This window comes from Notolepis coatsorum (assembly GCF_963971535.1).
Source record: "Notolepis coatsorum genome assembly, chromosome: 4".
Lineage (NCBI taxonomy): Eukaryota > Metazoa > Chordata > Actinopteri > Aulopiformes > Paralepididae > Notolepis > Notolepis coatsorum.
The window spans coordinates 45,360,088-45,373,726 of NC_140168.1; the positions used below are offsets into that span (position 1 = coordinate 45,360,088).

The following is a 13,639-nucleotide window of genomic DNA, read 5'->3' on the forward strand; positions in this document are numbered from 1 at the left end:
AAAACATAGTAGCCCCACATAGACTGAAGGACATAGCATACACTAAACTACCAATCAAGCACTGTGAACGGAAATTTGGCCCCATAATTACTCATGCGATCCGGATATGGCGTGAAACACAAAAAAAAAATCCTAACCCACATAAATGGCACAATCATACTCCCTTATTCAATAACAATGCACTCTTAATTGAAAAACGACCTATAAGATTCCCTATATGGGAAGAGCAAGGCATACACTCATTAGGGGATGTTTTTAACAAACAGGGTTTTTGTAGTTATGGAGAAATATGCAAAAAATGTAATCTCACCAAGTCCACATGGCTTTTTTTACATACAGTTACGGCTATGTTTGAAGTCTCACGGTGTTCCATTAGACATACCAATTGAACACCACAGATACCACAAATTCTTCTATGAAAGAGAGACATCGAGAGGTTTTGTTTCAGATTTTTATCATCAATTACTAACGTCCTCGTATGAAACCCTCCAACTAGACTCTGCCTGGAGGAGGGATATACCAGACCTGGAAAGTGACTTTGATTGGCAAGGAGCCTGGGCAAATATCCGACTTACATCAAGGAACCCGGACCATCAACAAATCAATCTTAACTATATTCACAGGACATACTTGACTCCTATAAGACTGAGCAGAATGCGTCTTAAACAAGACTCCAAATGCTCCCAATGTACAAATGGGGACGAAGGGACATTTATGCATGTATTGGGACTGCCCACCAGTTAAGACATTCTGGAAAGATGTGACCCAACAATTATCAAAACTCGTATCTTGGAATATACCTGTACACCCCTCGGTATTACTATTGAATGATGTTTTTGAGTTTGCTGCAGTAAATCCACAGCTAAAGAGATTGGTTTTATCACAGTAGCTAAAAAGCTGATCGCATCACGCTGGTTTCAACCGGAAAAAATGTGCCGGAAAGTTTGGTTTCTTACATATCTCGATGTGATTTATCAAGAAATATCTACAGCAAGAATTCTGGGTCTCAATGAATCCAAAATGTCAATGTGGTTAGAAGTGGTGGAGAGAATAAAAGCTAGCTTATAATGGTAGTGTCTGGTTAGGTGCGAGCGATAATGGAGGTACTATCCAAGGTGGGGTCCGGGAGGGGGGGGTTCGAGCTGGAGCATATGTGTGTAGGTTTTTAGATAACAGGTATTAGGGGTATATCCTATAAGATAATTAACTAAAATGTGATTTCATTGGATGTGCACTGACAACTAATGCTTGTATATCTTATCGTGTGTTGTCATGTTTGTTTATGTGTTTGTTTAAAAATAAAAAATAATAATAATAAGAGGATTAGTACACATGTATCGGTGCGGCGATGTGCCAGTGTCTATGTGCCAGTGTCTGTGCCCACACTGTATCATCAGGAGTGCCAGAATAATGTGACAAGACAAGTGTAGGAGTGCAGTCCCTCAACAATTACATGTTTATATAAAAACGGATCAAACAAGTACATTCACACACTGGATGAAAAGGGAAGGGTTCGGGGGGGGGGGGGGACACACACACGGTGAACCCGCAAAACGAGGTCACCGACTGACAAATAGTATTCAAGGAAGCGGGATTAGTATTCAAGGAAGCAGGAGGAACGGAAAAGCAAGCGGTGACCCGTCTGGTCCCGAGTGGGCAAACAAACCGCCGGGGCTCCTTTCACAGTGAACATGTGTAGGAGGAGGCTGCCCATTGATATAGAAAGTCACCCTTCAAAGTGAGACACCACGGAAGTAAAAAGAAGAAAAAAAAGAAGGAAAGCAAGCAGCCCGCACAGTTCTCCTGGGTTGTACTCTGCCATGGGGGTGTGAAAAACAAGTGTGTGGACAAAAATGTATACAACTAAAAATAGTCCTAGCTATTAAATGCCTAAAAAACAAATGTAGGGGGGGAAACACCAATCAGATGAGGATTACTAGATTACATTGACTATTCTCGCCCGCTAGAATATGTTCTTATAGGCTTCGTTAATTAAGCCAAACTGCTTATCCATGTGGCTATCCGTGTGGCTTAACTGATTGATAGTCTATTTCCACTGTAATCTAGTCTCATTTGTATTGTCTACTAATTTAGCCTCTAAGCTTAGCAGATAAGCGGCCACAACCCAATTAGGCATTAGGAGTAAAATGTAGGTTACTTAAAAAAAATTAAATATGTAGGCTATTTACTTCCTTTGTAAAGGAATTAACCTAATTAATCAGTTATCCCTGGACCTCATGCCCAATCTGAAGACATTCCACAACCAAGCCATCCTGCTACCCACATATAACCACTAAGCCCCCCCCCTCACTTAATTTCACGCTGTGGGTGGATCCTTGCATCACAGGCACTCACTTAAAAATCCAATCAATAGGGTGTGGCTGGGTAGCGCAGTGGACTAAGCACTCGCCTACCACCACAGAGACTCTGGGATCAAATCCACTCCTACTGGTCAGTCGGGCGCCTGTTCAGCAGGGAGGGGATCTTGGGGAAATAGCGTGAATCTCTGCATGCGTTACGTTCCCCCAGTGAAACTCCTCGCTGTCAGGTGAAAAGAAGCGGGAAAGAAGAAAGTGGAGCAATGCGCGCAACGACCAGGAAGGGAATTGGCATAAAGACTAAATTGGGATGGGTGAAAAAAAATACAGAAAGCCCAAAAATAAATAGAAAAGATGTGGAAAAAAAACAGAAAGTCCAAAAAATAAATATAATAAAAAGATTTAAAAAAATCCAATCAATACAAGATGGGAACAATGGAATTATAGAAGACTGGAGCCAGACTTGAAACGCGTTTTATTCGCCTAAATGTTGTCAAGTCAAGAGTCAAGTCAAGTCAAGAGTTTTATTTGTTGTCCTTGTATGTAGACTGAATATGACAACATTTTACAACATAAATCTTGTCTATGTTTTCGACATTTGAAGAAAAGTCACTTCCGTTCCTAGATTGAGTGATTGATTGTTTGATTGACTGAACTGAAGTTACTGACCTCAGGGCCGATCTACCCCCCCCCCCCCCCCCCCCCCCCCCGGCCTACCCCGCTGCTCATCACTCCTGGGCTGTGAGGCTGTATGGGAGGAGCATGCAGGAGATAACGGCTATCACTTTCACTAGAGGCCAGGGATTACCATCTGCTGCGGCTGATAAAGCTTGCGTCCAACGGGTTAACAACACTTGCAGCATTTCCGGCTAATCCCAATCACACCACACACTGTTTGCTTAGTCTAATAAATAATCTTCTACTGTGCGCGGAGTTTACTTTAAAGGGTCAATTCGCTGCACCCAATTTAAGAATTTGTGCATGTTTCTTTTCCCATGGTCTAAGACGGTCCGAAAATATTCATTCAATTAATGAGATGTCATCCAGTTAAAGTATAGGAAAAAGATGATTTCTGTTTCTTTGTACTTACTAGCCAACAGCTCTCCCTGCAGTAAACAGGCCTTGCGCACATGGAGCTAAACTCTAATATGCCGAACTCTAAACTCTAACCGAAATCCGTCCAATCTTTCGCCGTCGACTAAAGACGCACTTATTCAACCATTATCTGAAATGAAGGGAAAAAATTATTATAATAATAATTATAACCCTAACTAACCTTACTGACATGCAATAGACCTGTCGCTAAACCACGCCCCAAAATAGAATTTGTCCAATCATATCACAGCAAAAATCCTCGCTGCAGAAAACTCGGTCAACACCATTTGTGGGCTGCATCAAACCAAACGTCTGTGATTGAAACCACTGTGAAAGTTCAGTTTATAGGTTATTATCTACCTAATATCTGATGGTGAAACGCTGTGCGTGGGGTACCTGTAATTCGGACACCAGGTACCCTGAAAGACTGGATGGAGGAGTATATTTCATACCTTTTCCGAAGCCCAAAAGAGAACTCGAGAAATGCAAGCGGTGGATTCTGCTGTGTCGTCGACCACATACACAACTGAATGTGAAGACCATTACCAAGGACACTTATGTTTGCTCAAAGGTAAGGTCAATTCATAAAGACATAATATTTGACGGCATGTATTAGAAATGTAGACCAAACTATTAGTTTGCTAACATTTTACTTTGACTGCCAACTAGCTAGCGTATATACAGGCTCTCGTGTCTGCTCCGAAAAGACACAGACCCTACCCCTCGAATGACAACCTTGTTAGAACTTCTACTCATGTACAATAGAGAGCATCTTGACCGGCAACATCACCTCCTGGTTTGGGAATAGCACTGCAAAAGACCAAAGCAGACTACAAAGAGTGACACGTTCAGCCGAACGCACAATTGGAGGGGGGCTCCCCACTCTCCAGAACATTTACAACAAGCGTTGCAAGGGGAAGGCTAAGAGAATTATTAAGGACTCGAGCCACCCGAACAACTGCCTCTTTGAACTGCTGCCGTCAGGCAAGCGACACAGGAGTCTCAAGGCGAGCACAGAAAGACTCAGAAGTAGCTTCTATCCCCAGGCCATCAGGCTGCTAAACGAACAATGAATGAACACTACACAACAACAACCACCAAACACACATAGCACACACATCCACACGCACACACTCACTTTAAACAAACACACTGTAGCACCCACTACACACACTTTATAGCACACACCCACTTTAAACAAACACACTGTAGCACCCACTCCCCACACTTTATATTTATGGATGAAGGATTGCACTACAACTCGTACACCTTACTGTAAATTGTACCTAAAATTGTACCTCATCCCATTTCTGCTTTGCACTAGATAGTACTGTACATTAGTACACTGCATAGTATTGTGTATTGTATATTATATGGTAACTCAGAACATTGTACATATGTCTATACCGAACAACTGTGACCTCATTCTTCTTCTAAATTCATGCTATATTATGTTATTATGTTATTTGATACTATCTTGTCTAGCACAGTCTCTGGAGCGTAACAGTAAGAAGCATTTTGTATGAAAGTATTCTGTACTTCTGTATGACAACTATTAAAGAACTTGAACTTGAACTTGTTAGCCTTTTTTTTTAACAATATATTTATTGGGTTTTAGTTTGCAAATTACAACATGTATATCAGCAGAGCAGTATTCAGCAAACATTTTCACCCCGTTCTCCCTCCCCTAACCCCACACAAAATAATAATTAACTTCAAAAACAGGTTCACATAAGGATACAGATTTAAATAATAAAAAATAAACATAAATAAATAATAATACAACCAAAATGTTTTACACATTAAGTAAAGGGTGTTTCTTGTCGTTTTTACACAATAATAAGAGTTGTCCCACAGTACTCCCCCTAATCCTGTTCTTTTTGAAGCAAGTTCCCAACATTCGTATTATGCTTTAAGAAGTACACAAACGGTCCCCAGGCATTATCAAAAATATTTTGTTTACGTCTAACAATATACATCTTTTCCATTGACATATTTGAAGCCATTTCTTTAATCCACATACCAATTCTTGGTCCATCAACATTTTTCCAATTAAGAGCTATTACACGTTTTGCTTGTAATATGCACATATCTATAAATCTAAACTCTTTGCGTTGTAGATGTGGGGTGGTAGGATATAAACCAAGAATAAAAAGCTTGGGATTCAATGGCAACTTCTTTGATAAAATTTGATCGATCAGATCAATAACATCTTGCCAGAAGGTTTTCACTTTCACACATTCCCATATGCAGTGGAACAGTGTCCCCCTTGCCTCACTACACTTAATACAAGTATCTGGAATATTATCATTAAACGTATGCAATTTAACAGGAGTTATATATGTACGCATCAGCCATTTATATTGTATACGTTTTAGGTTGCTACTGACTGTCTGACTCTGTGCCCTTGTTAGCTTTCTGCATCATAACGTTAGCTTTCTGTATCATAACGTTAGCTTTCTGCATCATAACGTTAGCCTTCTGTATCATAACGTTAGTGTTGTGAAGGGCCAGATTAAAGCTGAGAATCTACATTTATTGTTTATATTGTATTATTTATATATACACGGTATATCCCTTTAAGCCTGCGTTCGAATCATAGTAATATTCGCTCTCCTTATTGGATAACGCCCTTAGGCGCCAGACCGCAAGCCCCCAAAGTCATGTCGCAACATGCCCGGAGACAGCGTATTGATTCGAGACGAGAACTGAGGTTTGGGACTAGATAACCACTTAAGTATATATGCTGCGGCAGGTGCGAACAGCAGTAGTGTTCGTCTAAGTAGCTGTTCATCAAGTTCATCCCGATTCAACGTGTAGTGAGAACCACGTGCGAATTGAATAGTAAAGTGTCAGATTAATGCAGTAACGTCAAGTTCGACTTAGTTTAATGTGAAGTAAATAGTCGTTAATTTATTGTGTATCGTGCCAACCACAGTTCGTTCGTGTGTAGCATTACCCAGCGGTTCGTTCGTTTTAGCTAGTGGACCTTAGCCAGTGCGCGTGGACTAAATACATTGGTGCCAGCACACGAGGAGGCCTAGTCGGAGAACCTGCTGGACATGTGCACAGGAGAACCGGCGGCGGCGATTGCAGAACCATTACTGGTTGGATTATATTGATTGTGGAACGTGTTACCCGGAGAAGAGCATCGTTAATCTCCACTGTCGTTTGGGATTTAACCTCGTGAGGATCTATATTCGGGCTGGCCTCATGGACCGAGGCTAGCTGGCTATCATCGTTTGCTATCGAGCATTTGGATTACAGTTATTGCTTTTGTTGCTGAGCGTTGGATTACAAGGACTGGCTTCTGTACGTGAATCCCCTTCTTCTTCAATTGAATCAGACTGAGTATCCGAACATTCCTCTATCCTCCAGACCTTACAACTCTGGGAGGAACCCAGTGTCTCCAGGCGGTACCAGCGTTGCCCTCTCTATAATTGCTATTATACGCCAGGTGGCGTTAGCCTATTACCCATCGTAGGAATCATTCTATTCCCAGTGACTTATGCTACTGACTGACTTTATGCATATTCTTCGCCATACAAGCGCGACCCTAATTCTCATTCTGTAACCTATTGTTGCATAATAATAAATACCCTCAAATACTATTTCTTTGTCAATGCCGTGTTATTATGAGTGTCCACCATATATTCGATGTACTGTCTGGCCAGTAATTAAAGTACATACCTAGCAGTGGTTTAATCTATCACAATCTTTAATACAGTCAGGGTTTTGTAACCCCTCAGTTACAGTTAGCTTTCTGCATCATAACGTTAGCCTTCTGTATCATAACATTAGCTTTCTGCATCATAACGTTAGCTTTCTGTATCATAACGTTAGCTTATACTCTGGACTGGATTGATAACAGGGCTAGTACTAGTAGAGCCAGCTAGTTCCTCATCTCATCAGCAACGTTACCGCAAGCCAGGTGCATAACAGTGGAAATGATGACCAACAAGGACAGTTATAGTTATAGATGTAATGTAGTGACCACCATTGATAATACAAAGAACTGGCTAACAGACAACAGGTTGTCACTGCATCTAGGCAACAAGACAGAATCCATATTAATGGGTTCAAAAATAAGGCTAAGCAGGGAGGACAAACCACCGGAGGAACCTCTTTATAATAAAAGAAAACTGAAACATGAATGAACATGAACATGAATGAACTGAAACATGAATACTACTACATGCACTAAGAATGCTCAATGCACTTCAGATGCCATAGTGCCACTTGAAACCAGTAACAACAGGGACAACGATGTAAATAAGTCCTGGACTTTTCGTTTTATCCCTGACAAGGCAAATACAAATGTTTGTCAATAAAATCCACTTTGAGCTGTATTTTATGTATGAAAGATGCTCCATAAATGAACTATTATTATTATCTGTCTATGCTTAGCTAATACTCAGCTTTTTGTGTTTTTTTCACAGAATGAGGTGTGCTGAAGATGTTACTGCCCTCACAGAGACGACACAGGTCAACCCAAGACAGGACATGAGTGACAATGAAAGGTCTGATTTATGTTTTTGGACTAAAGTGAGCATCATGGAATGTGTGCAGCTTTACAATCATGTCATTGATGAACTGAATATCTGTTGTTGTTGTTGTTGTTGTTGTTGTTGTTGTTGTTGTTGTTGCAGTAGCAGTGAAGGGCTTGGGGTAATATGTGGACTGTATGAAGGCATCTGAAATTTTCTTTCTCTTTAGTATCTTGCCAAATTATTGCAACAGTGGGAGCTGCAGCGAGAGAAAACATTTGAAACATCAAGGAGTAATTTGTCTCCTCTTATCCCTCTCTCCTCTCATTTCTTTCTCCCCTCATTCACCTCTCCCCCTCATCCCTCTCTCCTCATTCACCTCTCCCCCTCATCCCTCTCTCCTCATTCACCTCTCCCCCTCACCCCTCTCTCCTTATCCATCACCCCTCTCTCCTCCCCTCTTACTCCAGATGAGGAGTGCCGGCCTGTGGAGCAGGCTCCCCCAATGGAAGGTGGACAAGAGGAGCGAGATGAACGATTGAGAAATCAACAAGCACAAATCGAATCACTGACGAGTAAAAATACTGTTCTGAGACATAATCAAGTACCAAATAGATTAACACCAGAGGTCTTGCAGCACAGCCGTGTACCAGCCTATTTCAAATATGCCACTGGATTCACTTATGATCAATTCAATAATCTATGTACTGTGTTTAGCAGTGAAACAGCACAGCAAACTACTGTAGCTGGTACTGTAGGTACTACTGTAGATGGTACTGTAGCTACTACTTAAGTAAAAGTAGAGAACTATTTGATATTGAATGTACTGTATTAAGTTTAAAAAGTAAAAGTACAGTACATATTCTATAGGGTGTTCTTGTATTTCAGTGCATTCAACCCTCGATATATTGACCTGAAGGTTGTTAAAGTGGTCCAGTTATGCTGCTCTGTCCCTCAGATTGCTGGTTTAAAATGTTAAAGTACTTAATCTTCATCAATTTATGCCATGTCTTGTATGCTAAATCTTTTTTGGGGGGAGGCTCAGATAAATGTAGTTGAGTAAAATGTACAATATTTACTTTGAAATGTAGTGGAGTGAAAGTACAAAGTTCCCTATAATGAAAATTAAAAAGTAATGCAGTCAGTAATTTTATTTTATTTTACTGGGTAGATGACGGAAACAACAGTTGCTGATGATACATGATATTGTTCGCTATTCCAGCACTGTTTGTATTTTATATCGTACATCCATTTGTGTAACTGTAAATCCATGTATATTTATTGTATATATTAAAAATAGTGGCTATTTATGTACACTTTAGTTGTGGGTTTTCTTTTCTAATCAGTGTGATCTATCTTGAGAATGTGTTGTCATGCATTTATTTATATGTATATTAAATATAAGAAAAGCTATGTCCTGTACCCATATACTGTGATTTACAGGTATTTTGGTAAATGGTAAATGGCTTTTATCCAAAGCGCTTTACAATTTGTTTCTCACATCTTACCCATTCACTCACACACCGACGGTGGAGGCAACCTGCTCATCAGGAGCAATGGGGTTAAGTGTCTTGCTCAAGGACACTTCGACACGCTGCCCGGGAGGAGCGAGAATCAAACCGGGAACCTCCGGATTACCAGACGACTGCTCTACCTCCCAAGCCACTGTCGCCCCTAGTGATGCACGATATATCGGCCGCCGATATAATATATATATTTTTTTTACATGTTTTGGCCTTAAATAGTTTCAAAATATCAGTCATTTCTGAAAATAAGTTACAAAAGTAAAAAAATTATGCGTTTTGGAAAATAGCTCTTTATTTGATTATCATAAAAAAGTGTTTTCTATTACAGAGATATCGACATCGGTAAATATCGGTATCGGCCAGAACAGCAATATTAATATCGGTTATCGGTATCGGCCACAATTTTCACATCGGTGCATCACTAGTCGCCCCCTATTACTACGGTAGGTCTATTTTATTATTAGGTATTTCTACTTTGGTCTCTCACTATACATTTATAGATTTATAGTTAGTGTAATCAATCATTTGACCTGATGTGCACTAGAATGTGCAGCATGCCATTCTCTGACGTCTCACCCCTTTATGGAGGAGGATTGTTGGCATATTTACCTGGGTCACAAAATAACCAACATAGCATGTTTACAAAAGAGGTGGATTATTCTGGTTGCAGAATGACAGCTCTCACCTTTTTCCTCATTTCCCTCCCCCATCTAGTGACACAACTGTCGGGTCTAGCTCGTATACTGCATTGGACCACTAGCCTAAACTAAATGTATCAGCAATAGTAGTAATCATGGATTATCGTCATAGTTCTTGTAATCTTCAATCAAGTCAACTGTAAGTAATGCTTGAGACGTTATCTATAGCTAATGCTTGCATCACCATGGAGGTCTAAGGTAAATGTGTATCTCATGAACGTACTTTTCCACTACATATTGTAACCCTCTCTGTCTGCTTCTAGATGAAATATTTGTGTTATCTTTAAAAAACAGGTCTATTACCTGCTGTGGTAAATCTCCCACGGCCTAGCCCCTTTCGTGACTGTGAAGCAAGGCTTGTATCACAGTCAGGAAAGGGGCTGCCTGCGGCCATCGTCAACACAGTCATTCACGGTCGGCTTTGTTTGTCCGAGGTTTCAAAGGGGGCGTGGCTTAGCGATAGGTCTATTGTCCTAATATACTAACCAACACTGTAGCACTCAACACTTTGAGTTGTGCCCTTCCTGATGACTTGTCATACAGAACTTGTAAGTCGCTTTGGATAAAAGCGTCAGCTAAATGACTAAATGTAAATGTAATATAAAAGCACATGTATGCACACACCGACGGAAATAAATAAATATACTTTAACGAGATGACATCGCCAGGAATTAAAGGTGCTGCAAGTGATCTTTTTTTGTTCTAATATGTGTTAAATAGCTCTACATTCTGACAGCCATCACTGATATAGAGAGTTTGGTCAGTAACATGGTTATCCCAGTCCCTCAGCTCTGCAATAAACAGAAAATGTATTTTCTGGTATCCCGTTCCTACTTTATCCAATCAGGAGACTATAATAATAATAATAACCCTTATTTCAAGAAATCTTGCCAAGCCATATTGGCTTACTGCACCAGCAGATTATTGTACTTGTTTAAAGCAAATATTTTCTCAAAACTAGTTTTTATTTCTTATTTTTGTAATTTGTTTCAATGTGGAGTTATCTCTCCTGATTGGATAAAGTGGAAACAGGATACCATAAAATGTACTGGGAGTGGGAGACGCATCTTACTGACCAAACACTCTACAGCAGCGATGGCTGTCGGACGGAATGTAGAGCTATTATTTTAACATGTAGATGTTTACACACAAGAAATACTAGTACGTACAGCACCTTTAATTGCGGGATGAGAGACAAGAACACAAAACATCACCACAGTAAGTCAAAGTGACTTTCTAAACATCAATTTTGCCAGGAGGCTATTTGTTTATTTGATGTGTCCGTTTGTGACCCAAGGGAGAGCTAGCTTGTGTTGCATAAGTGGCGTTGCCTTTTAGGAGCAGAGATACCGTAAGTAGTCTAAGATTACAAGACTTTTTTTTGCTTTGCCAATTTTGCGTGATAATTTTGATTTGACACCAGGTGTGAACCTGCTATGATAATTGATAACGTAGAAACATAAATTGAATGAAACTTACTACAGGGCCAGAGTTAGTTAACCATTGTCAATTAAATCAATGGTCTTTTGTAGGAGGCTGCTCTTACAGCGAACAGAGCTGAATGACTCCACTATCGTCTTGTATTGTCTTACAGCCAGCAGTTTACAGCACAGCCCGTCTCCTCCTGTCACACTGCAAGCCGCCACATTGTTTGTATCAGAATAAACTGACACTGTTGTTATCAAGTAGCAGTAAACTAACAGCAGAAGGAGGATATGAATGACCCACTACAGTAGTTAGTTACTTAGTAAGTAGCTTAAGGAAAAAATAATAAAGCAGAACAATACCCGTAGCAAATAGGTCTATTGAAAATCCAACCTGTACAAGTGGGGCTTTATCTGATGGGAAGGCGGTTCCAGATTGTGGGCGCCAAAACTGAAAAGGGCATCATCACCTTTTCTTCTCAGTGTCAACCGAGGGACAGCGAACAGTCCCCGGTCAGAGCAGAGGAGACCCAAGTTGACCTTGCAGTGCTGTAAGGGCTCCGCTCAACAACTCCATGATGTATAGGAATCACATTGTGCAAAATTAAAAAAAAAGTATCCACTTTTTCTCCTCCTGTTTTTCTGTGTTTTTCTCCCATCCCAATTTAGTCGTCATGCCAATTCCCCCCTCCCCTTCCTCGCCGTTGCTCGCATGTACTGGTCGGTCAAGGGATGGTTGATAGATACTATCACATGTCCCCTCCGATACATGCAGAGTCAGCCAGCCACTTCTTTTCACCTGCCAGCGCGGACTCTCATTGGTGAGGTGTAACGTGTGGGAGGCTCACACTACCCTCAACATCTCCCTTCCTCGCTGTGCAGGCGCCCTGACCGACCTGTAGGAGTCGCTGTTCGACCAGATTACCACCCATCGGCTTCCCTCCCGCTGACTCTGCCAATTGAGCCAGTATGACGGCCGGCCAAGCCGGAGGCACCGCTGACAGCCGGATTCGATACCAGTGTCTCTCGCGTTGGTGATGAGCGCTTAGTCCGCTGCGCCACCCAGCCGCACTTGTGCAAAATTATCTTAAAATCAACCCCATCAGTTACTGGTAGCCAGCAGCCAACTAACTCCAAATATTACTGTAGTGTGTGGAGATATTCAATAAATGATTTATGTGGATGCTAGATGCCCCACTGCTAGAATGCCTTCCAGTGTAATTAATAAGATGGAGCGATGACAGCAGCTGTGGGGAGGCAGGGTGGAAGCAAGGCGAGAGAGATGTGGGGTGAATGGATTTTACCCCAGGTGAGATATAAAGAGTTGTGTTATGATATCAGATCATAACCTCATCCAATATATTCCAGAGAAAATAAACCATGGTACCACAGTACCGTATATTTTTATGTCTCGTATGTCATAAATGTCTTGATGAATGGAAAATGGAGGACCCTTATGTAAACAAGACTAAAGTCTTTTTCTGGTCTTCATCCTCTTAGCAGTTGTTAGTATTAAGCTGTACTGTACCCATTCTGCAATCTGTTAATAAAGTTTTCAATCAATCAATGGTAATTTTACTATTATTAGGGTAAACAAAAAAGAATACCTCCTACAGCTCTTCTACTTAAGCATACAAAGGTGTGTCCTGATAGTTTACACAGCAGCAGCATTCAATTAAGCTTATAAAGATGGAAAGTTGGCATCAAGTTCAACAACTGCAAACTAGAAACTAGCTACCTTTCGAAAAAAAACTCAAACTGGTTTCACCTTGTGCTTCCTCCGTGGATTGGTTTGATGACTATAGCCCCATAACGTGGTCCGATTATACTCTTAACGCGTATAAAAACAAAGTGTAAAAGTAATAACCAAGTTAAGTGGTTTAATATACAACACACCTCACTCTCTCCTTGCTGGTCGACGGGAAGAGGTCCACTGTATCAGATCTCACTCCCGTGTTGTTGGGGAGCAGCAGAGCAGCAGCACAACCCTCTCTCTCACCACCGACCGAGGAACACCTTCACTCTTCTTCACTTGACGACGAGCGAATACACACGGCGTTTCGCTTTCAACGAGGTTTCTGCTTATATTCG

At 41.0% G+C, this 13,639-nt stretch overlaps 1 protein-coding gene across 2 annotated transcripts in view; it reads right to left on the reverse strand.

Annotated features, from left to right (window-relative positions):
* zdhhc3b (zDHHC palmitoyltransferase 3b) overlaps window positions 1–13,580 on the reverse strand; it is a 40,707-nt gene extending 27,127 nt beyond the window's left edge. For both annotated transcript variants that reach the window (XM_084313101.1, XM_084313102.1), the window contains exon 1: window positions 13,445–13,580. The gene's annotated coding sequence lies outside the window, so the exon portion shown is untranslated. The remainder of the gene's footprint in view (window positions 1–13,444) is intronic.
* Window positions 13,581–13,639: the final 59 nt, after the last annotated feature.